General features: G+C 35.2%; 1 long non-coding RNA gene across 3 annotated transcripts; it reads left to right on the forward strand.

Moving 5' to 3' along the window:
• Window positions 1–7,737: 7,737 nt before the first annotated feature.
• Window positions 7,738–12,118, forward strand: LOC116792345. Of its 3 annotated transcripts, XR_004359087.1 has the most exons (4): window positions 7,738–7,804; window positions 8,578–8,998; window positions 9,720–9,824; window positions 11,159–12,118. It is a non-coding gene; the product is annotated as an uncharacterized LOC116792345 (long non-coding RNA). The 3 variants fall into 3 exon arrangements; XR_004359088.1 differs by lacking the exon at window positions 7,738–7,804 and having other exon boundaries at window positions 8,117–8,998; window positions 9,717–9,824; XR_004359085.1 differs by lacking the exon at window positions 7,738–7,804 and having other exon boundaries at window positions 8,117–8,998.
• The last annotated feature ends 14,741 nt before the right edge of the window (window positions 12,119–26,859 follow it).

Consider the following 26,859-nt stretch of genomic DNA (forward strand, 5'->3'; position numbering starts at 1 on the left):
GAACTGCAAAAAAAACTTAAAGCCCGAATGGCACTCAATGCTGCATACAGACTACAGAAATTTAACAAATCCATGTCCTAAAACCTACCCTTTCTTGATAAGTGTCATAGTCAAGGTTGATTAGTATTGGACACAGTATAAGATATATTTGTTTGGTCAAAATTTTGACTGATCTCTAGCTACATTAAAGTATACAGTGAAGACACAGTCCAAAGTCAGTGGAAACCTTTGCAATTTCTTAAATAAATATAAGTAGTTTTGGCTTTTAAACTTTTAATAAAATAGGTCAAATGTAAATAACTTTGTTACATGAAGGGATTTATGAATATGAATATGGGGACACTAGGTGTTGATCCTAATTCAATCATGCTAAAACAAATCTACAAGCACCACTCTGGTATCAAGCATTACAGCAATCAAAATAAATACAAAATTCTAATTACATCACAGAAGTATAAAACAAGAAGTATAAAACAAAGCTTCAGTTAGAAGACCAACTTAAAATAATATAATTTTGCCACTTTAAAAAAAGTACGTACATATTTACATTTCAAAAATCAAAATATTATTTGAAAACTTATTTTCTCACAAGGGAGCAGTAAAATTTTGAGAGCAGATATATACTACATTAAACATCACATACAAATTGAAAGAATACCATAAAGCTGTAGATTCAGGGTAGAAACCAGAATAGTGGGGTAATTCCATAGAAGTCAAGTTCAGCAAATTAAAACAGAAGACCATATTTTCTTCATGAGATCTATATTTTACATACTGAAGAAAATTCCCATGGCTCTTTATAATGTAAAATGTAAATCTGAAGCAGCTATTGAAACAATCCAAACCAAACCTAGAGTAGGTAAAATTTATGATAGGAAGTCCAATGACTATTTCTAAATCATAGCTAAGCTGTTGACAAAGTGAGGGTAATAATTGACTAATTTTCATAGAAAGTTTTATGTATATGACATTAAATTAGAAATGACACATCAGCTAATGATAATGTAAAGTAATTGTGCCTCCCAGTTGTGGAGAGAAAATTGTGGATCCAGGGCCACCGAGATGGTCAGGATTGGAGCCGTTGGCATTAGAGGTAAAGTTGAGGGAGTTGAACTCGCAGGGTCCTGCCAGTACCTATGGGGAGGTTACCACAAATACTGAGCCAGTTCCTGTACACCAGTGCATCAGAGAATCAGCAGTGAATCGTAGAATCGTTTAGGTTCAAAAAGACCTTTGAGATCATCAAGTCCAGCCATTAATGGCAGGAGAAAGAGAAGCAGTGATCATAAATTGAAAGAAGAGAGATTCTGACTCTACGTTAGGAGACACTTTTTCCCCATAATGACAGTTAAGCATTGGATCAAATTTTTTAAAGAAACTGTACAAGGTTCATCCTTTGGCATTTTTAAAACTCTTGGTAAAGTTGGGCAACCAGATATGACAACACATCTGATGCTGGGTTCCCTTCCAAGCTGAGTCTTCCTCTGATTCTATACAGAAGAAATTTTCATTCTCTTCTGGTTTTCGTATGGTGAAAAATTCTGATTTTGACTGTTTTGGACAGATTCTCTTTTTTGTAAAGAGTGCTATTGACAAGATCTGAGGTGATTTGCTTATTTAATGTAGCAAATTATGCAGAGAATTATTATCAGCAGAAAAATTATCTATCCACCCCCAAACCAGGATCATTTTTTTATGCCCATATTTTCTCAGTTAACAATGTTATCTCTCCAGCCCACCAGCTAATGCTGTACTGTAACTTTTCATCTCTCTTTCCTGAATCCATACACTGTTGACAAGAAAAATTACCTTCTCTTCATGCTTGATTGATTTTTATTGTCTTGTTTTATTTAAAAACTTTGTGAACTGATGTTGTACTAAACAGAAAGCATAGATGTGTTTTGTCAACTGCTCACTAGTCTGTAGTGAAATTAGCCTCCCACAGAAAATAGACACCACAAAAAATTTACCTAGCATACCTCTTTAGTTATGCTTCTTTCAGAAATTGGTGGAAGATAATTTTGTTGAATAAAGAGAAAGGTTGCAATACTGAATACCACTTCCCTTCTTAATTTCGTATTATTATCTTCCAGTTCTACTTCCAAAAGTATAAAAATCATTTTGTTTTAAAATCAGGAATCAGTCAAAGTACTGATGACTCAAAGGTCAAAATTTGGTTCCAAAAACTTAAACTCTGAATAAGTAGGGAAATTAGTTTCACACATATGTGATAAACATTATTAGTTTAAGCAAATGGATGAGTATATCACACATATGGCTTTAACAATCGCTCCTCTGTGTTATGTCACAGCTAAAAAACAAGTACAGAACATGGCTTGTTTTACTACAGGTATTTTTACAATTTATACAGACAAACAATACAAAGTTTTGCAACCTTTTGCTATTTTTCACATTTTTTCATATTCATTCCACTCAGTGTAAGTAAAGACCTTTTTTTTAATTCTTCCGTTTCATAGCTAAAGATTAAATATAAATCTATACAACTTATTTGTGAAACACCTTATTTTGATGATACAAGCTGGGTAAATGCAAAAATTATTCCTTTTCACCTATGCATAGGGTAACATACATTTCCAACTGCCCAGACCAGCTGAATAGACCTAAATTTCCAGAATACTTTCAATCTACCTGTTTTTTTTGACCAGTAATAGCTTGAGGTAGGTACATAACTACTTCTAAAAATTTATCTGGACATTTTGATCTTTGCCTGTCATTTTTGCAATATTTTGTTCTATTCAAAGTGGCCTTTTAACATGAAACATATTTATGGCTAAGAGAGGCCCCTTTACTATTTTTCTTAGCAAAGACCTGGATTAAAAAATCCTACTGCATTTTAGTGATTCCAACTACTTTGCTGGCACAGTAGCAATGCAACACATTCCTACCTTTAAAAGTTGCTTTGACACCTACGGTAAGTTTCAAATGAAAGACAGGATAAGTGATGATGCACTTAAAGTTCTCAGGATAGAAAAGAGTTCTTTCATCTCCAGAATTTTCACGAAAGAAGAGATGTGGTCGATATTAATGCCATTTCATATTATCTTGGTATTCATTTTTACTAGGTGTAATGTTCTCCCCCTCCTCTGGCTTCTTACTTATTTTTCTGGGCACATGTTTTTCCCCTCACCAATTATCTGATCATATCAACAGAAAAAACCCAAATTTCCATGCAGCTAGAAACTAATTTTCTGAGTGAATAAATATTGACTAAAACATGAAATCTTGATTATATTCATGCCTTCTATGAGACCTTCCTAAGTTGCTTTTCTTCATGTAGCTGTATTTCTGCTCTGCTAAGGGTCTCACCTTGAAAGATTTTTGAGGCATGCCTTGACTTTCCTGATAAATCTCTTCATTGTCTGAAATTGCTCCAAAGCTCTCCACGGTATAAATAAAAACTAATGATAAAATCTACTCTCAGAAAAAGTAGCAAACTCTTAGAGAAATTCAGATTAAAAGCCAAACACAATGCTTCCCCAGTGAGCCCAGCTCCATCCAAAGTCCTAGCTAAACATAGAATTATTCCAAATCTGGTCCACCGTCTGAGAGTTTGAGATAATAAAGCAAGGAAAACACATTTAAAATTCAGCTCCTGAATTTAAAATTTAAAAAATATTCTGTCACACAGGTTCCCAGCTGCTTTCTCACTGCAAACTGTCTGCTCTTGGTCACTGCCAGGAAAAGTTAAGACACCTTTCTAGGCTTCAGCTGATCTACACATAATCAGTCCTGTGACGCATAAACAAAAGCTGTGCTTTGCACAGATATGAATTGTCATTTGACAGGAAATTTATTCTGGGTGAAATGCTTTGCATTTTGCAACTGCAGATATGCCAAATCTTTTAAGTGTAAAGCTCTAAGACAGAAAATGACCTTATGAAGCTTTCTATTCAGAGCTCTATGACATCCTGAATGAGTTCAGGAACATGCAGATGGCAGCTGAAAAAAGACAGCTGATTGCAAAGCTCTTCAAGATTACCATGAAGAACAAATATACAGTCCATTTATTTCTAAAAAGTGTAAGTGTATTTTCAATTCACTGGAAAGCCTTTTTTATTGTGCCTGAAATAGCAGTGCTATTCCAAGTGAAATATCCTGTCAGGATGCAGAGTAAAATGTTGAAATAATATGTACAGACATTCTAACTTTAACGTGTAAAGAAAATATGTGAGAATCATAGTTGTCAACATCATTATTTTACAGCTACCACTACTTTGCCATGATGAAAGTAATGTCTTTCCCTAGAAGTTGCTAATTGTGTTTTACTGTTGTCCCCTTGCACAAGCAAGTGAGAGAGGGTTGGAGTCATCCAGGAGAGCAGAGGAATATGTACTTTGTAAAACCAAAATATTTACCAGTGTAAGACTCTCGGGGCATTTTTTTAATATGAATTTTTAATATTAATTTCTTCTCAGATTACAATTCAAGGTACTTTTTCAATTCAATTCAGGATTTTATATAAAAAAATTCATGCATGTCCTAGCATGTATTTAAAGTGGAAGGAGTGTTCATCTCCTGGTTATTTTAAAATGAATGTGAAAGAATTTTCATAGAAAATGGATTTAAGAAATGTTACCACGATTTTTTATTCTGGAGATCTCATTTTAAACGTACTTTACTGCATGAATGAACTGATCAACCTCAGGATCAGATTCTGAGTGAAAACTCAACAGTTTCTCTTGTTAGTAAGTTTTAAATTTAAATAAATGAATAATGGGACTACTATAAGAATATTTTCCTGTTTCATAATATAAACTATGAATGACAGCTTTATTCTAAACTTCCTTTTCTTAATGAGTTTTTGTTTTCACTTTTTTTGACAGTTTGCAATGCTATAAAGCCTTACGTGGAGATAACTCATAAAAGAAAATTCTTTCTTGTCTTGAAATGTTTTTGAAAAAACAGTTTCAACATCACTTAAACTGAGAACACCAAAGGAAATTAACCTTTTCCTCCACATACATATACAAAGATTGCACAGGGAAAAACAACAAAAAAGTCTGTGGTGGGAAAAAAGAAAGGAACTTCAGTGAAGTCAACGACTTACTGCCATTATGTAAAAACTTCAAATCTGAAGCAGAAATTAAGGCAATTAATTTAGAAGATTCTGCATCACAAAATCATTATTTTTCATAAAGTTTAGTCAAATTGTTAGAGCAGAAGCTTTTGAAGAGAGAATCTCTGAAAAAAAAAATAATGACTGCTCTATGAGTGCAATGAATATGTTACCAATTTCCCATTTTAGACATGCTAAGAACTGCTGATAGAAAAAGTTTTACATAATGCATACACTGTATGAGGACATTATTATTTCTATCTGTACTCATAAAAATTCAAACCTAAAAAAATAAATTCATGATTTTTTTTAATAAACTGGTTGCATTGCTTTAGTATGTGTGTATTGATAATCCTGATAAAAAATACAATGGATTCAAATATACAAAAAATGTTAAAAAAAAAAAAAAGAGAAATTCGGAGAACCAGGTCAAGACTCCATAGTAGTCTGAGTAAAAACGCATGTGCTATCATATCATATCATCCTATATCATATCAACTTCTGAATATAAATAGTTTTGGAGAAGTTATGAATTCTTGTATTCCTACTGTACTTGCGCTTGACTTGTGAAATGACAGATCCAAAATACATAACAAGTTTTGCTCATATAATAACTCAATTAGAAAGGGTAGTTTTTTTGTATTATGAGACCCCTCACTGCAGATTTGATTTGAGAATTTTTAAATGGACATTTTTACTTCCCTGACCTTTTAATAAGATAACATCACTGGTTTCATAATGTGATTTTTCATCACACTTGAAGCTTTAAGAACAGCTCGTATTTATTTTGTTATTTCTTATGGCATTAAGCATAAGGAGAGAGGGTCTCTGAAGCAAAAGTGTTCCATTTTTTTAATTATTCCTTTTTTTTCAATTGTTGTTTCCTGCATTTCCTGAATTGGCTTGGCATTGATTCATGAAAGAGCTTTTAAAAATCTTAGAACCATGGATTTAGATGCTTTTCAAACTGCAGTTTTAGCAAATGAAGCAATGGACCGTATCTAAATAAAACACTTGTGGCCTTTTCTCTGAAATCAATCATCTAGGATCCGTTTTAGCTCATGCAGAGTCAGACCTGCCAGAAGGATATTGAAATCTAACTGCTCAATGGTCAGCAACAGGAAAACAAGGAAAACAGATTTAGCATTTCAATCCCGCTCCCAGAGGGACATTCATGCCTACAAAGATACCATCCCTTTGACACCTGTGCAGCTGACCACCCACGCTGCAGAATGATGCTTCTGGTTCTTCTTCATTCCCTCTCCTGGGTTTATTCTGTCCTGGGCAAACTGATGAGTATTCAGCTCTAAAGAGCCTACAGTGTCATGGTGAAGAACTTGTGATAAGTATGGTAAAATATGACTTACACAGCTAAGATGAAATCCAGTTAGACTGAGCTTGTTTTGGCCTTTACTTATATTAGCAAAAAATATTTGATAAGAGTGAACGTGCAGAGACAAAGAGTTGGCACTGGAGACATGAAACTTAGCATTTTAAGATGGTTATCTTGGACCTGCTCTAGTTTGATCCTGTAGACTGGATGCTCACCAGTAATTTGGTGAATTAGATGTGATCTTGGAGGTTTTTAATTTTTTATGGTTGTTTCATAAAATTAAATTCTGTTCATGTGCTCCAAAACAGTTGCATGACAAGAAAAAAAGCAGAGAAAGTAGAGAAAAAATGTGAGATTTGCTTCAAAAGCACGTCCTGGGCCCAGCTAAAATGTTAGTGTAGAACCATTCTTATGAATCTGGTAGATTTAGGGCCAAGTTGCCAATTTACCTGAATATCTAGAGCCATGGTAAAACAAGGAACATAGCTTTAAACAAAGGAAAAGGAAAGGAGAAAGTGAAGAGGAAGGTGGCAGGGGAAAGGGAAAAGAAATAAAAAGCTGAAGGGCAAAGGGAGTGGAGAAAAAGATGAAGGGAAAGCAAAAAGGGAAGAGAAGGAGATATAAAAGCGGAAGTGGGAAGGAAAGGGAAAGAGAAGATGGAAAAGGTAAAGGGGGTAAGAGTCTAGCCTTTAAGAACATGTAAATTTAGAAAGCATTTGAACAGGTTTATTTCTATGTACTTGATCTTGTACTGTAATCTTAATAATTTTCAACTTTGAAAATCTTTTTTTTCCCGTAAACCTTTTCTTCCTGCCATTCTGATCTAGTCCATCATGGTAGTATTTCACTGATTAACAGTACTATGGATTTTTCCCTTTGATAAAAATGTAGGTTCTATGACATCAGATATCAACCTACTTTTGAATTAACTTTATGTTTGCTTTGATTATAGCTGAGAGGGTTGGTTTTTTCCCTTGGATACAAGAAATACATACTACCAGAATACTTTGAAAATAAAACCTTAACTTTTTAATCTGAATAATTTTTAAAGACTTTTAAAAGTATAAAACATTGAAATTGTGAAAAGTTCTTTTTTTTTTTCTTCCTTAACATCAAAATAAAGCCTTTTACTTCCATGTGTATAAAATATTTCACTTAAACAAATCAGGTTTGGTTTTTTGATTTGCTAAAAGTGTTTTTTTCTACTTTATGATTAGAAATAAATGAAACTGCTATTTGTCACAGCTCTGATATACTCACGGTTGGAGGACTATAAATAGTTTTATCTCGAACTCAAGTAAATCAGACATAGGTACTAGGAGCCACTGAAGTCAGTAGCCCAGCAGAGACAAGATGGTGGCAGTTCCATGGCCCCTGATCCAGCCAGTAGCAAGGTTGAGCATGTGTTCCAGGTAGGCACACACATCAATGTTGTGTAGACACATGTACATAAAATACACCTAATGACAAGGCCTGACCCATGAATGGACAAAAGTAGAAACATGCAAACTTTTGTAACAGAAGCAGAGATTTGGACTAGGTCTGTCTGGAAAACAAAGGGTAGAGAGCCCACAACTTTTTATGATAATCTATTCCTCATAGTGAAGGAGTTTCTTAAGAGGTAATGGCATACTGTTATTGCTCCTTAGTTTATTGTCTACCACTGTCAAAAGAGTTTATATCCTGAAAGGATGTAGCTCTTTAAGTGCCATTCAAGTAGTTACATCCTTCACTTAGACCACTTCTTAGCATCCATTATTCAAAAGGAGAAGGGTGGCTCCCTCAGCCTCTCCTTGTAGGTCATCTGCTCAAGGCCCTTGACCTGCACAATAGCAATCCATCACATCCACTATTCCAGTTTCTTAACAGTGCTCTCAAAATGGACATAGGTATTCCAGATGCAACTCTATTAGCACAGGGTAGAGGGTTATAATAAGTTTGTTGAGTTTCCTTACCATACTCCTCCTGAAGCAGGTCCAGTGTGTAGTTCACTTTACTTGTGAAGAGAGTGAAAAGTGGACTCAGATCCAGTAGAGCATCTAGACCTTTATTCTTGAAAAGCTTCTCAAGTCTTGTGATTGCTTAGTCAAATTTATCAAGGTCACTCAGAACTGCAGATTATTCTTTCGTTGTGTCAATTAATAATTTTGCTCTATTATTTCTGAAGATTTACTATGGATCTGTCACTGTTCACATCACCAATTAAAATAATTGACAATATGGGTCCCAGTGTGTCCCTGATACTATTATCAGCCACCAATAGGACACAAGCTCACTGATTCCCACCATTTGAGCTTAGCAATCCATCCATTTTTCAGCACCCAAAACAGTACTGTGTTTCAGACCTCAGTTTCCAAATGAGAATGCAATGAGAAATGGTGTTACAAGATCTACCAGCATCCAACAGTATCACAGTCACCACTCTCCCCTCATCCATACAGACAGCAATTTCTTTGCAAAAGTCAAGAAGACTGGATAAGCATCATCCTTGAAAAAAATCATATTGACTGCTCCTGTTTTCTGTCCTGTTCTTTACATCTCAGGAAACAGACTGATTCCATTACTTCAAGATCTGTCTAGGGACAGAGGTGAGGCTTACTGGTCACAATTTCCCATGTCCTTCTTGCTCTTTTTAGAGAAATATGTATTGCATTAACCATGTTCTGGTTTTCATTGACCTCTCCCAGTCATTAAATTATTTTCATAAAAAAATTGAAAAAAAACTTGTTACAAGCCATCACTTTCATAATTTCCAAGTGAATACCATCTAGCACATGAATTTGAAGAGGTACTGCTGTTCTGAATAGAGTCTGAAGCTCCCTCACTGTGGCTGGCATCACTCCTGAAGTGACACTTAAAGAAATACTTGTTCTCTCTGCAGATACTGGAGCCACATTTTCTGAATCCATTTACTACTGGCATATCTATTACCCTTTAAGTCCCTAGCTAGTTTTAGTTCCAAATAAGCTTTGTCCTGTCTGATTAGCATTACTGTCCCTAGTAATGTTATTATAGTGTTCTCATCTTTCCTGGCCTTGTCTCCAGTTTTTCTATGCTTTCTTTTTGCATTTCAGTTAAGTAAGAAGATCCTTGGGTATGTTGCTGGAAATTCAAGGTTTTCCACAGAAAAGAATGTTTTGCTTCAGTTTTCTCTGTTTTCATTGAAACTCAAACAGCTTTTTCTCTCCATAGCAACTTCTCAGGGATTCTGCTTAGATGAAATTAGCTGACGTCTACTTTTCTAAAACTTTTTTCTAACCTTTCAAAACTCATATATAAAAATCTACAGAGTTCTCTTTTTACTAGCAGGCAGCTGAAGTTGGAAGGCTGCCAAGCTGAAGGGAAGTGGAAACCATATTTTCTGTAATGCAGTCAACAGTCCTTAATCAGGCCCAGGACCCTGAGGGCTCCAAGGTAATTCATTCCACTCAGTGAAATGGAAAATTATTAAAATAACATCACATACTTCTATAATGTCTTCTATCCAGGGTTCTCAAAGTGCTTTGTAATAATTAATTAATTAACTAAGCCTTGAAATATGACTTTGGCCTAAAATACTACTGTACTCCAATCTACAAATGAATCTGCTCATAATAAATATGTATGCCAGTTAAAGAAAGGTGGTGTGCCTGTAAGCTTGCCTATTCTTCCAGTTAAAGTAAAGGTATAAGAAAAATGAGATTAATTGCCTTTTTGTGATGATAGCCTTTCTTCATTGGCCAGAGAGTAGAGGCATATCTTAAACAACTCCCTTACATTCAAAAAGAAATCCTGTGTTAAATATCCATTAATACAAAATGTAGCCAGATATTGTAGCAGAGGGACGTTTCAATAAATTGAATGGTAAAGGATAAAAAGTAAGGAGGGGATTGTGTTTTCCGTTTGTTTTTTTTTTTTTTTTAAGTATCATTTTTAGTTTTGATGTAATCTCACAATGGGAAATAAATTTCAAATTCATTTTTAAAAACTGAAAGCAGCAAGTGGAATTACGAGATGATTCTGGTACTCTGCTAGGAATCGCAACATGCAGATTCTTGGAACTATTCTTCCAAGCTGGAACAGAATCCTGAGACACATCTACCATTACAAAATATGCTGGCTTTTTTTCAAAAACTCTTTCAGTTCTGATTGCTGTATTAAAATAATGTTATTTGATTAAAAGTTCCTGTGACATATCTATAAAACTCATAGATGTGAAAAATCAGGAAAACTAAATGTTGGCTATGAAACTAGGCCTTCCCCCGTGATCAAAGTGAAGGGTTTATCTATAAAATGTAAAATTTGCTTTTCTAGGGAAAAAAAGTATGAGATATATATCTGTACATTTGACATTTAGCATTAAGTTCCAATATTTCATAAACTGACAGAATTCTCCAGCAGATATATCTGCTGTAATGGCATGGGATACTGTAATATCTAGACATGTAGAAGAATGGGATAAAAGACAAATATATATGAACCTTTTTAATGTACCAACTTAATTGCAGAATTCTTAGTTTTACTGAATAAATGTCAAACACATGAACAAAATCAGAGAAGACATCTTAAATTAATGTCATATCAAGGTTAGTATTACAATATGGATCAATTTAATTTTCATTGGTATTTTTTTTTTTCATATCAGACATGATCTTAGTTGAGATAAACACAGTGATTGATTTTTTACTGTTTCAAATTTTGGATTTTAGAGAAGAACCTTTACTGATTTTAATACTAATTTACTAATGTTTCTTTACGTCTTTTGCAAGAACAAACCCCAAATAGTCAAGATGTTTCTAAGGTGATATTAAGGAATTTTTCAACACAAAACATTTTTGGTTATGGTTCAAATAGACTGAAAACCCAAACTATTCTATGATTCTACAAGAAAGAGAGACTCCATGTTATTTCAAAGTTAAAGTCAAAGAATCAAATAAGACATGTTTACAAGTATCCAATATGATGACATCTAAAATTTCCATACAAAATGCTTACTTGCTTATACTGATTTCAGAAAGCTTTGGTTGATAAGGAACAGTGTATAGAACCCAAGGCATCAGACTTGCATAGTTTAATACACAAGGGGAGCCTATTGCTGAAGACTTCTTGCTCCAGCTGTGGGATGCACCATGCTCACAGGCTCTTGTCCTGTTGGGGGACTTCACCCACCCTGACATCTGCCAGAAAATTAGCACAATAAACTGTAGCAATCCAAGAGACTCCTGGAATGCATGAAAGATAATTTCATGAGCCAAGTAGTAGAGAGCCCTACAAGAGGGAATGTGTTACTGGATCTGATGGTCACCAATGTAAGCAAGCAGATTGGGATCATCAAAACTGAAGGCAGCCTGGGCTACAGGGATCATGTATTGTTGGAATTTGGAGTCCTGAGGGAAATTTGCTGATGACACCAAGCTGATTGCTGTGGTTGACACACCTGGAGGACAGGATACCATCCAGAGGTACCTGGACAAGCTCAAGAAACAGATCCATGGGAACCTCAGAGGTTTAACAAGAACAAGAGCAAGGTGCTGTACCTAGGTTGGGGCAGACCCCTGTATCAATCTAGACTAAAGAGATGAACAGATTAAAAGCAGCCCTTCTGAGAATGACTTAGGGGTGCTGGTGGACAAGAGGCTGGACATGAACTGGCAATGTGCACTTGCAACCCAGAAAGCCAATCTTTTGGGCTGCATCAAAAGGAGTGTGATCAGCAGGTTGAGGGAGGTGATTCTACCTCTCTACTCCACTCTGGTGAGATCCCATCTGGAGTACTGCATTCAGCTCTGGAGTGCCCAGCACAGGAAAGATGTGGACCTGTTAGAGTGAGTCCAGAGAAGGCCATCAAGATGATTAGAGGAATGAAACACCTCTCCTGTGAGGAAAGGCTGAGAGAATTAGGATTGTTCAACCTGGAGAATAGAAGGTTTCAAGGTGACTTCATTTCAACCTTCCACGACCTAAAGGAGACTAAAAGAAAGATGGAGAAAGACTATTTGCAAGAGCATGTAGAGAGAGGACAATGAGGAAAGGCTTTAAACTGAAAGTGAGTGGGGTTAGATTAGACATTAGAAAAATATTCATTGATGTGAGGGTGGTGAGACACTGGAACAGGTTGCCCAGAGAGGTTATGGATGCCCCATTCCTGGAAGTGCTCAAGGTCAGGTTGCATGGAGCTCTGAGCAACCTGATCCAGTGAAAGGTATCCCTGCCCATGAAAGGGAGATTTGAACTAGATGATCTTTAAAGTCCCTTCCAACCCAGAACATTCTATGATTCTCTGTTCTTCCACATTTCCGTTCTATGTGCAGCAAATCCATAGGTACTTCTCAGGATGCTGGAATAATTTTGACCAACTTTGAAAACTACAAGCTAAGAGTTCTTAAAAAAAATTGAGTTACATGCTGTAATTCGTAATGGACATAGATGGACAGACCTTCTTTTTAAAGGTAACTGTTTAACATGTCTTAAAAGTATATATGCTTTATCTGACATAGAATGAATTATGAAAGTAGCTCATGATTATTCCAATTGTTACATTTTTGTATGCTCAGTCTGTTATCTGGTCACTCAGCTCATTCTACTTAGCTTGTATGAAAATATTTTTTTAAATATAGTGCAGAACACTTTATATAACTATGCAGTTTTAAATGCTTTAATGAACAATAGCTGCACACAGTATTTTCTTGATTCCAAAGTATCAGGAATGATCCATAGAATCGTACTTCATCTGGTAATTGACCAACTAACCCATACACAGAATAGTTCTATGGATGACAAAATAATGTGCAGATATTGAAAGGCAAATGAAAGCAATGGGCATTTCTAATGAAGTGAAAGAAAGTAAAAGTGGCTGTAAAATGGAAAAAAATCAGTGAATCAAACTGAGTATCCTTGTACAAAAATCTAGTGTGAGTTTTAATATGTATTTTACTTTCTATTCTGGTCTGTAGTTTTTAATGCTGCTTCTATAAGGTCTTACAGAAGCATTTTGTTCTTGCTAACTTTTAGAGTTGGGATGTTTTTCGGAAGGACTACATTGTCAAAATTATTTTCTATATTTCCCAGTATATATTGCATTTATATCTCCAGTTAGTGTCTTTTTTGTGTTTCAAATGTGTGAACTATTCCGGTTTGTTTTTCAAAAATTGCTGGTTTTAGCAAGCAGAGATTTTTGATGTGACCCTTATCTGAATTATTGTTGACAATGTAGTATCTGTATTTTTCCAGTCTGAATGAGTTCTCATGACTGGTATTTTTCTATAGAGTTGCACATATTGATTTTTTTCTTAGGACAGTTGCAATGTCGTATATTATGTGTGTGGCTGGTGTTATCACTATCTATAAGCAAATGTCAGAAAAGTGTAATTTAATGGACAAAGTTAAACCAATAGAATTCTAAAAAATGTATACAAAATTAATTTTTTATGCATTTTACAGTTATTTTTAAGAAAAAATAGCTGTATATATTAAGGAAATAATTGATTTATTAATATAACATAGGGAACATTTAAATTTTCATAGTTTACTTTTTGAGGGAAATATGTGACACATGACCATCACTTATTTACACAACTTACCCTTCTGAGAAAAATTGTAGTCTGTGCTTTTTTTTTTTTTTTTTTTAAATTTTCCTGGAGTTAAGTAAATTCGAATAGAAGCAAAGCTGAGGAGAACATATGAATTGCATAAGTGAAAAATTACAGAGTATGAAGTACAAAAGACATTCTCTAGGGGCAATTCCAGCACCTTGGAAACTGCTGAAAAACACCTCCAAGCAACAGTTATAAGCAATGATGGAGAGTAGTAGGGAATACATGAATAAAAGTTGTGCTCAAAGTAAAAGCATAATCAATTAAAATCAGGCAGTTAGTTTTAAGTGACTAGCAGGCGGTAAATAAGAGGAGAGAAGAGCTGGTCATGTGACAGAGAGAAGGACGTAATTAAACCATAAGTAAAGGTATTGTGGACTGATTTTCAAAGCTCTGATTTTAGCTAGAATAAATTAGTTCACACATCTCACCACCATGCCATAGGTTCGAGCAATTCACATAATTCACCCCCACAGTTTCTGCAAAGGAATATGTGGGGGAACTTAAGATGAAAACTCAACATGATGTGGGAACAGAGTTTTTGAAAAAGGTTGTCAACATTTTACCAGAAAAGACAGGGGACTGCATTCAAAGTCTAGAGGGCTTCTTACATATCTCTGCTCTTAACAATATGAGAGGTAAGACTGACTACAGTGAGACCAAAGCTGTCTCTAGAGCAGCATCATATCTGCAAAACCAGAAGAAAACACGTACCTAAAGAAAAATCTAAACACAAGGCAGTTATGGAGTGATACTTTCTGAATACTCTCCCACCTTGGATTTGTGCCTCAGGAACTTAATGAATCACACATCGTTTTTCATAATAAGTCAAAGGGAATTTATTTTTTTTCCCACAGACTTACTATACTGCCTAGAGACTGTAAGCTTTTAGCATCCATCACAGTCTGTATGAAGAACTTCCATTTTTTATGAAGTGAGTAAATACATCCCATGATACGTACTCCACAGACATATCAGTGGCTGTAAAGTTTCTCATACACAACGTGGTAAACATCATATAGTGGGAATCAAAGTACTGGAAACCAAATCTGTCATACCATTTCTGTGGTTACAATTTATAGACTCAGAAATATATTTGGAGGACTTTCAGTACTCAAAATGACAGGACATGCCAATAAAAGACATAGTGTCTGACAAAACGTGCAACAGAATATACAACCTGCATCCCAGCGTCATACAAACAAGACCATAAAACTGCATTTGAAGTTGTGTTACAGATGGATAACCTGATGTCAAGGAAAAAAATTGTGTTCTTATATTAGTATATTACAGCATGAAATATAAAAAAACACAAAAGACAAAAACAAAACAACAAAAAAACCACAAAACAAACAAAAAAACCCCAAACAACCAACAACAAAACAAACAAACCAAAAACACATGCACCTTCAGATCCACAAGAAAACTAAGATTCAAAGTTAAGCTGAGTCCTTACCCCAAACAAAACGTACTTTCAAAGTGAACCCAAATTCATTCTTTTTTAACGAGGTGAATAAGTCATCAGTGGATTTCAGATTGACATAACTTCTGCAAAGTGAACCAAACTCATTTTATGTGTCTAAATATTTGGCAGGAAACTTCTAGCAAGGGTTAGAGCAGAAGCTAGAAGAAATACGTAATAAGCTGCCATGTATGGCAAGTCAAGAGCATTGGATATACAGGGGAACTATCAACTGTGTTGCTGTGTGAAAAAGGAGGGTAGGATGGAATACATTTACCTAAATTGGTATAAGTACCTTATCAGAGCAGAATCATTCCACCAAAACATTGCAATTTCAACAGTGTTTTCAATGCAAAAGTTTTCTTTAGTCTGAGGTGGAGACTCCAATAAATTTCAGAAAGAAGTGAGAGGAAAAGGAGGAAGAAGCCTGAAAATTTACCATTTTCAGTGGAAGCTTCTGACATAGTACATTGAAAATTATTTGAGAAGTTTTTATTTAATTTCAAGGGATTAAGGAAATACATTTTGAAACCGCAATAGTTAGTATAACATTCAGTTGATTTCTGGATAGGTCTAATGAAAAAGACACTTAAAAACTGAAGTATATATGAACTACAAATAAAAATAGAAAATACATCCATGCCTAATAATTCCATTTGAACGATACCAGTTTCCCTTCAGAGTGGTAAGAGACTGAAAGTATGAGGTTAACAGAAGCTAAACAAGTGAAAGCAAGAGCTTGCAAAAGGTTCTCCATACCTTTCCTTAGTTAATGCGGTGTTTTCTCAATGAAAGTATTAGAGAGAAGCAGCAGCATTAAGTGCATCAAATTAAAAAAATAGATACCATCCACCAAAAGATTAATTTATTTACTATCCCTGACTCTTTTCCAGCAGATTCTGATTTTGGGGATTAGATGTTGTTTTGCTATGTTATGGGGTTTTTGTTATGTGTTGTTTTGGTTTTAATCTTGCCTGCTTCTTAAGCCCGTTTTTAAGGCTTGTCAGACTTTACCTCATTTGCCATCTTCTATTGTCTCTCCTCACACTTTACTTCACCAACTTTTCTTTATTCAGAAAGAGATAGTTGCAATATTGTGTCACGATGCATGTGATAGTAGTTGGGGTTTTTTTCCCTGCACTCAGTCTCTTGCCAAAATTCACATATTCAGCAGGCTTCACCTACCACACAGCCAGAAAATAGCAAGTAGGTGGCACTTCATAGGAATAATGTCTTAGCAGGAATCATTTAAAATGTAGCTTTTGAAAAAGTTCTTTAAAAAGAAAAGAGTCATAGAGAATATGATAGCACTGAAGTGAAACATTCATTTAAAAAGAGTGTTTTAAAACACTCTTTTTAAAAAGAACAAAATATATTTGGAAGCAATTAAGTTTAAAAATGATATGATGTGCTTTTGACATGTTACAATTCAATGTCAATAATGTTCAAAACACAAATGCCTTGAATTTGTATACATGCAGAATAGGTTTCTCAAATAACTTTTGACAACCGACACATACGAAATGCTGATAGATTTCTTTTTTATTTTGATATAAGGAAAGTATAAACAACAAGTGAGATGCTTTTGCCTACCAAAGGTGAAAATGAAAGACGTGGTCAAAGATGTGTTCACATTTTCTCTTATGCTAATAATTTATTTCAGCTCAAGATAAACAGTTTCCCTATAATGCGCATGATGTTTATTAGAGTCTTCTGCAAGACCAATTTCCTTTCTGATATATTCTTTCACAGATTGTATTATAAAAAGGGATGAGGAATAGAGAAAAAGGAACCAAGATCAGATCTTTAAGTGATAGAAAAGGGTAATATATTAAAAAAAATTAGGAATATATGCAATATTTTCACAGTTATTTTAAGGAGTAATAGCTATATGAAGATGCTATGGATTCTGTTCATAGTAATATAGCAGACTTGAAAATATAAAGATCTAAACAACTACCTCTGGATAAGATGATGCCAGGGAAATAATATTTGGCCAAAATAAGCCAGCACTTTATGTATGACACCAGATCCAGGTCCACAGTAGGCTAAAGATTCATTATTTAAGCTTTCATAGTTGTTTTCCCAAGACACTGGTTCTTGTTCTGACAGTCACAAAAAGGTCAAAATATGGATCTGGAGAGATGCCCTCAATTGCATGATTTCAAAAGTCATATTATGCTGTAAGACCTAGAATCAAACCCTTTAAACTGTTTGTTAGGGTTTCATATACCAAAGATTATCAACCACAGTCCCTAAGAGTATTTTTAACAGATATCAAACTGACAGTTACCCTCATGGTCTCTGCACTATTCACATTTCGGTGCCAATAAAACAATCACCTCAGATAAAATTTTCAGAGTTCACAGAATATGCATACTGTGTTTTATATCCGTGGCAAGGACAGACAATTGATGCAGGTATGGTATTGCATTTTTTACCATCCACAGTGAACTAGTTAAGTGTCACGCAATCCAGAATCAAATAATCTCTTTTGATGCTCTCATGTGCAGGATATCCCAAATTGCATTTATGTTTCATTGACTACGTGTATTAAGAATTAATGAAATTATCCAAATATCAAAATTCCTGAAGGATAGTATTTCTCTTCTTTACTTTCCCTCTCTGACCAGAACCAGGGTGCAAGGAACATTTCAGGGTGCATTTACAAAATGTGAAGCGCAAAGTGTCAGCTCACAGCGCTTGTTGGTAAAATTAATACCTTATATTACAGACCCCTATTGAAAACGATGGACTCAAAGGAACTAAAGATCATTTGACATCTACAACAAAATATTTCTCAGAGAACCTTTTTTTTAATTAGAACTGACAAAGGCTTCTTCCTACAGGCTTCTTCTACATTGCTGCTCTTATAAGTCCTTTAAGACACTTTGATACAATCTTCATTTTGCTTCCTTTTCACATTCTTTAATTGGCATCTATTCTCTTTATCATTCCTTGAGTAATGCCAGTTACTTCTCTTGCTCCCTAATTACTGAGAGCATAACAATTTATGCCTGTTTCCAAACCATGCACGTACTAAGTGGTTTGCTGTGACATGGAAGGGGTAGAGGGAAGAAGGCACAGCTTCGCATAAAAAAACCAAAACAGTACAAAACAGTAATTTTCAAGAAACTCACAGGATCTTCATATTTCATGATGTATTTTCTTCTGATGACAATCACGCCAGAGATGAATAGTAAGCAACTGCATGAGCTTGTTTCCTTATGAACCAAGGCACAGAAAGGCCCTTTGACATCAACCAAGACCTTGTCTCATAACTCCTACTTTTATTCTGGCTTAGAGTCTTAATTTACAACATCATTTTAATGTATTACACTTTTTTTAAAAAAAAAGCTCAGCATTTTATTATGCAGTCTAATTATGTCTGAAACAGAGTAAGCTCCACAGTATTCCATAACAATTTATAGATCTGTATTCTTACAGTAGCTACCATAGTACTTGACAACAGGTGTGGTTACATTGTTGGATAGTGGCTTTACATAGTCATTCAAGATGAGTCTACTCTAAAGCGCCTGGAAGACCTGAACAATGCATCTGACTTTAAGATTTGACTGTACGCTGGGATACGAGGCTTAGCTGAAAGTAAAATGCTGGAAGATAGTTACTGATCCTAGTTGGTCAGAGTTTTGGTAATGGTCGGAAGTTTTTGGCACACAGCTTCTTGGGTTACACTGGGGCATCTGGTTGGACTCAATGATCTTTAAGGTCTTTTCCAACACAAAAAATTCTGTGATTCTGCGGTTTCTGTGTTCTGTGACATATTTATCTCTAATCTTTTTTAGACAGGCAATTTTATAATTCTAAAATGAAATATGTGCATATGTTTACATTTGTTACTGTCTTTTTTGTGTACCAGAGAAGTAAGTTTACCTTAGGATTAAAAAAACCCCTATCATTTATATATATATTTTGCTACAGTGTCTGTAGATATGTTACAGATTTCCAGTCTAGATTTTGCAACAAAACAGGAATTATGGCTTGATCTCTCCTACATACATCAGGTTTCACTGCTAGCAATTATTTCACTCTAATCAGCACTTAAAGCTAATTCATCATAATATACATTGTACAGAACAGTATATCCAGACTGGGTCATAGATACTAGTGTTTACATACAGAAATCCGACTGGTAGATCGTAGTGTTTTTACCTCTCTTGGATAAGCAATCAGTTCTGCCTTTCCTCTAACAGGCACACAGTGTTCAGCTGCCTGTCTGCAGTCAGGAATATGGGATTGAGCTCTTCTGCTGCACAGCTCCAAGACGCCCAGGTGGGAAGTGATTAGCATGAGTTGGACAAGGCTGTGAGCAAGAAATTGGCTTGTATGTTTTCCTGGTGCACTCCGATTCCTGTCTCTGCATGATACTTGGTTTCATTTTTCTCCAGTCTTAATTCTAACAGGAAACAGCTTGATGCTATGTCCTCAAGCCCTCTTGTCTCAGGAAACAGGTCTCATTTTTACCAGAGGCTTATGGTACTGAAATCTGTTATCTCATTTTCTATTTTCAGTGCTTCCAAGAGGTCCTGTTACGAGAACGCTCAGTCCAAGTGAGAGCAAGTAGTATATTCTCTTATTCTTTTAACCATCATCTTAAGAGTAGTATCCTAAGTTCCAGGCTATGATACTCTCAGTTGATAAGAGAGAAGCTTGTAGCTCCAACACATTGCATAGAGCTAGGAGCATTTCTGATTTGAAATTAAGGGGGGGGAAATTACTACGAGACAGTCACTTTTGAAAGAGAAAAAACAAAAAGAAAGTTATCAGCATGGTATAACAGTACGTAAGGGAACTAACCTGCCCTGGATGAATGGGAATATAAAAGCATTTATTTTTTTCCCTGTATTTTTGCTAATGCCTAGGATTTTGATATCCTTCTTAACAGTCTACCTTTTTCTGCTTTTGAGCAACAACTGGGTTTTTTTTGCCAAGAGAAAATAACATTTTCTGTTTCTAAGCAGGAGCTTTTTTACTAGTTTAAAAGAGACAGTTTCCAAACAGAAAATGCATTAAAAAGATGGCCTTACAGGAGAAAGTGATTTTATTTGTAACAAAACTACACTAAGGCTATTGTTTCATAAATTTTGCATTAAAAAAAAAAAATCAATGAACTAAGGAATTATGAAAGATTAAAACTATTCTAAATATCAGTGGGCTTCTAGATGGAGATAGAAAGGTTTGCATTGATCTAACATTCAGAAACATCTGTAAGTTCAACCTATGACTTAGAAAAGCCAAAATGTAATTTTGAACAACAGAAAGCAAACAAAATGACAGCAAAAACCAAAAAGGTTTAATGAGGTCAATTTTTAAATAAGATAAATTTATTCATTGTTTTATTACAAATAAATCCATGGATACCTTAGACATAAACTTAAGATGTTCCTTTAAAAAGTACAACAATTATAGTTGGTTAAATCAACAAATCCAATGCTATAAAAGACATGTATTGGAGGGTGGTATTATAATTTCTCAGCAGGCTATTAAGACTTTTTCATTTAAGGTAATTATATCTAACAGAATCAAATTTCAGCAGTTACGTTCCTTTTCATGAGGAGAGAATAGCAGTAAATATGTTATTCTTTTTTCTTTTTCTTCTCAAATTTTCCTTTGTAGATGGTGATTTCTTTTAGGTGTAGATTAGCTTAGATCCAGTATATTTATTTTTAAATTACTTAAATAGATAATTTGTACAGTGAAAAATCATTACAAGATGTATAACTATGAATATGATTTAGACCAGAAGTTTTTTTATGCTTTTCATATTTTGTAAATAACTTCAGTTCAGTGAAAACATTAAATCAATGAATGGTGATACCTTTCTCAAGATGCCTTAAGAATAAGAACCATGAAGCCTAATACCCTTTATTATATCTCACTTTTATACAAAGAATTTCCTCAAATCTACTCCAATTTTCTCTTTCCTTTTTTTATTACCTATTTTAATTAGATAATGCAGTGACTTACATGTAAAGAAAATGTTTTAAAACTCCAGACTATTAATCTACTTCGAGAACAAATCTATTAAGGGGAATCTCAATTGCATCTCACTATAAGGTTTCTTTCCGTTCTTCAACTACAAATATATGCAGCAAGGAATTAAATTCCTGAAAATGAAAGGTTTCATAAAATCCATTTGAGAATATAATTGCAGATGTGAGTTTTCTTACTTACTTAAAGGTGGACAGCTTAACTCTTTTTGGGGGAGGTCTGGGAGGGAGCAGGTCATGGGGAGCCAAAGAAGCCATTTCTGTGGAGATTGTATCCCACAACTAAAACTTGTCATGATAAATACATTCTATTATAACTCTCTGTTGGAGTATACTCTGGGGTCCTGAATGAAAACTATTAACAGATAGCAGTAAGCAAAGATATTTTTGTACTTATCTGGTGGGTGGAAAGATTGATGTCCTGAGCAAAAACCAAAAGCGCAAAAGTACAAGCCTTGTGTACTTTCTTTGGAACTTCTCTGGACATTGTAGAAAATATTGTTTTATAAAATAGCATTCAACTTGTTTCCTTTCAGTAAACATACTTGATAACACTGATCCAGTTAAAATTGTTCTGTTCTTCTTAAGGCATGATGACCCATAGCTTAATAGCAGTACAGATTACAGCCATCCATCTACTCACTAATTAACATGTTTGTATGTGTCACAGGCTGAAACCTACTCAGATACACCAACGAGAGAAAATGAGTCCTTACCTACATACTCCCAAATGGCCATTAATTGCCTTTACATATAGACAAAATAAAAGAGGTTTATCTGGGATGTGATCAACTAAGCCATTAACAATTGGTGCCAACCATGAGAATTAGAAAGTGATAGATAATGAAAATGTTAACACCTTAGTGGGAACATATCCACATATTTCCAGCACTTTGAGGAAGGCTGAGTCCCAGGTGGCATGGTCAGGTCACAAGCCAGGGCTAGGACACACTAAATCAAAGGGAGCATTCTGGTCCCCAGTGCTGGTCACAGACTGGAGAAACAGGTGCCTGAGTTAGTGGTCATCAGTATTCTGTTCAACACCATTCTATTTAAATATTTGCAAGATCCTCACTACTAAAGTCTTTCTACTATAAACCATGGAGTAAACCGTGAGGTTTGTGAGAAAATATTGGTTTTTCCTTTTGCTGCTCCTTAAGCTCAGAAGATTCATGTATTAAAAGTAGATTTTTTTTTTTTTTAGTAACAAAGGAATTTAAATCAAATGCATAACAGGAATGAGGAAAAGATAGTCTAAACTTGAATGCTTTCAGAATAAGTTCTTGGTACATCAGGAACCTATGTTTTTGCACTTAGTAAACTGTTAAGACTGCTGAATGGGAGTCATAAAAATAACCCTGATGGATGGAACTTTCTTAAATTTTATGTACTTGATGTTTTAAGGACAACCAGGGGATGAGACCAAGCCAAAATGTGTTTACGAAAAGCAGGTCTTGTTTGACCAACCTGATATTCTATGATCAGGTGACTCTCCCAGTGGATGAGGGAAAGGTTATGGATGTAGTTTACCTGGACTTCAGTAAAGCCTTTGATACTGCCTTCCACAGCATTTTCCTGGAGAAGCTGCCAGCCCACTACTTGGACAGGTACACTCTTTTCTGGGTTAAAAACTGGCTGAATGGTCTGGCACTTTCTTATATAAAAAGAGCTAATTTTCTAAGCACTTAATAATTTACTTGGTTTTGTCTTTTTTGTTATTTATCAATTGTGAACATATTAAATGAATTTTCCATTAAGTATTTGTCATATATTTGATACTTGGCTGGAACTTTATTCAAGTGCCTCTCTCTTGAGATTTCTTTTGTCACTTTGAAGAATGACTTGTTAAGTAACTATTTTTGGTAGATACCTCATAGGCTACTTAACATTTAGTTCCACATCCAGCACAGTTTTCTATGAAGCTTGTGTATTTATAGTTACTATACTGTTCCCTGGTCAAGAAAGATGACAATGAAGCCAGATAGAAATTTCTATCTTTCTTTGTTCACTGCCTTTGTTTTATTCAATGACTCAGAACATCTCATTAAAAAAAAAAACCCCACAGTTGAATTCATCATAATATCACCAAATCGTTCTAAGTGCAAAAAAGAGAACTGCTCTCATATCTGCTCAATAAATAAATTAAATGTATCAATTATCTATAACAATTGAAAACATGTTTTAGACAATATTATCATATTGAAAGGTGAAAATAGTGGAAATATAACTTGAAATAAGAATTCTGGAATTCCCATTGTCATATTGTAAATTCTCAAATACATGGAAAATATTATGACATAAAAATTTTATTATCCAGGCTGCATATAACCTCCCTAAAGATGTCTAAAGGCCAACATTTTGCCTGAAAGTATTCCTTGAGTGTAAGAGAATTTTGCATTGCCTGATTGAAGCTGAAATACTTGCTGAATACAGTGCCAGCTTTGTAGTAATGAACTGAAGAAGAATTACTGTCACAAAGTGAATTTAAGATGTTATGCTAACAAAAGTTTATCTAAACACACATTTCAATTAAATTCTATGTCAATTAATTTTAAAGACTAATGAAAATTTGGAAAAAATGCTGTGGCATCTATAAAGTGACGAAGAAGCTACTCCTTTTCATTTCGATTATTTTGTTGTTGACAAGAAAAAAGAGTAATATCAATCTTACATCAATCTTACTTTACTTCAATGGAAAAGGTAAACTATGAAGGTCATTTGTATATGACATTGCAGAAACTGTTTCATCACATTGCAAAGAAAATACAGCAAAGTATCTGTGTAATGTTCTGGCCTCTGAAAAAATGTTAGCACTAGGAGGTGCTGAAATGATTTAGAGTCCTTTAGCTGTGACAGGAATTTTTGTTTCTTTTATTTATTTTTTTTTTAAAGGAAGAACATTCAAGGAGTATTGAGAACAGCTGGATTTGAGGTGGGTTGTACTTATTTTGTTCACAGCCTTTTTTGCTTTGTCACTTTTGCATAACGCAGTTTTGTCTTGAGCAGATGATCACGTGGAACAACACTACTAGGAACCTTTTTGTTCAGCCATTACAAGGAGTGGACACAGGACTTCACACTCCTGTGAGTTAAGAACTACATGAAAGAACTGGAAGCTTTTCAAAGCTCTGTTTTGATCATGCTACACAACTTCTTAGAGTAGATGTATGATGGATTCAGATGTTGTATCAGATTGAAGTGGTTAGCACTGAGAAATTTGGGAAAAGGATTATTGCAAAGAGGTACCAAAAATTAAAGACAGTAGTTGAGGACAGGAAAACCTCCTATGAAAGGACATCATGTTATACTAGAAATTATGTTTGTCAGAAACGCTTCCATCAGCACTGCCTCTGTACAATCCTTAACATCCGCTGGTCAGATTTTGTGACCAATACATCTGTACTAGAGCAAGCAGCTGTCACTAGTATTGAGGCCATGTTGATGAGAACGCAGCTGCGATGGGCAGGGCACGTCTCAAGGATGAAGGACCACCGCCTTCCTAAGATCCTGCTCTATGGTGAACTTGCTACTGGCTGCCGCATGAGAGGAGCCCCGAAGAAAAGATTCAAGGACTCCCTGAAACAACATCTCAGCCTTGGCCATATTGATCACCATAACTGGTCTACTCTGGCCTCCAATCGGGAGGCCTGGAGACACACCATCTATAACGCAGCTGTCTCCTTCGAGAACACACACAGGATCACTCTCGAGGAAAAAAGGCAACGCAGAAAGAACCGTGTCTTGCAGATTACACCATCTAAGGAGCCTTTCTGCTGCGCCTTTTGCAATCGGATATGTCTGTCATGTATTGGCCTCATAAGCCACCAGCGTGCCTGTAGCAAAAGTGGATAGAGCCTTCCCAAATCTTCGTTCGCGAAGCCTAGCCATGAATGTTTGTCAGAGCTGATCAATGGGAAGATATAAATCCACTAAAAGTCCACTAAGAGCTATTCTGGACATGTCTCAAATACAGGCAAAAGAAGAATCAGAAAGTGAGGAATGTCTGTGAGGACAAAGTGTCAAAAGAGAAGGTGTGATTGATCAAGTCATGAATCAGTGTGTGAACATGAAATTGAATCAGTCAACCTAGCTAGAAAGGAATCATTCTACTAAGACACCTGAGTTGAATAAAAGAGACAAAAAAAAGAAACTTAAATAAGTACAAAAATAAATATATTTAGTGGTTATCTTTGAGATTTCAGAAACTGAGGTATTTTGTTTGGTGGATTGGTTGGTTTGGTTTTGTTTTGTTTTTAATCAGTAATAAAACTTAGGCTTTTACATTTTGTATCGCAGGAATAGACTAACTTCCACTTCTAGCTCTTAGGATAAACTCACTATCATCAAGAATATTTTTTATATTGCACAAAATGAGAAAAGAGGAGAGACTAAATTGAATGTATTTTTTAAAAAAGATTTTCATTAAATAGAATATTTTCCTTAGCTATAATCATTTTTATGTAGTCTCTTTTCTACTTTATTTCTGAGCAGTTTTAATAAAAGCAAATGAATAATTATGTGAGTATATACAAGAACAAATTTTTAAAAAGAGAGACAATAACTTTGCAGCTTGGTGACGAGAGCACTGAAATTATATCTTTCATAATACTGTTTTATATGAAATGGAGAAAATTAAGGAACAGAAACAGAATACTCTGGAGCCTAGTAGTTCAGAGGCTGCAGTTAAGGTCTTGATTTTTATAACTGTTCTGATTCATTGTTCATATGGAAAAAGATTCGCATATGACTCTCCCATATATATGATATAGTATCTCTCACAGACTACAGAATAAGTTATGAAGGAGGATCTCCCTCAATGATTGTACAAGTAGTCACAAAATCCTCTTGTGAAACCTCAAAAAAAATCCATGAGAGTTTATGTATTTATCATGTATCACCTGCTTCACCAGGTATTGGCTACAAAGCATTGCACCTCAAGTGTTTGTACACCAATGCAACATGAGGAGCAAACAAAAGGAGCTCAAAGCTTTGGCCCAGTCCCAGAGATTTGACACCATTGTCATAAGTGAAACCTGGCAGGATGAGTCCTGTGACTGGAGTGCCCTGTGGGATGGTTACAGGCTCTTTAGGAAGGATAGGCAGGGCAGAAAAGGCAGAGGGTTGGTATTGTATGTAATACAGGGGTTAGAACATATGGAGCTCACAGCTGGCAATGGCACAGTTGAGAGTTTCTGGGTAAGAATGAAGGGACAAACAAATAATGTTGCTGTCATCATGGGAGTCTACTCTAGACCTCCCAGCCAGGATGAAGACACCAATGAATTTTTCTTTGAGGAACTAAGGGACACTTCCAAGTCAACTGCTCTTGTCCTTATGGGAGACTTCAACTTGCCAGAAAATAACTGGGAGCCTCACACAGCTGCTACAACCTGAGCCAGAAGATT

Source organism: Chiroxiphia lanceolata, chromosome 1, assembly GCF_009829145.1.
Source record: "Chiroxiphia lanceolata isolate bChiLan1 chromosome 1, bChiLan1.pri, whole genome shotgun sequence".
Taxonomy (NCBI): domain Eukaryota; kingdom Metazoa; phylum Chordata; class Aves; order Passeriformes; family Pipridae; genus Chiroxiphia; species Chiroxiphia lanceolata.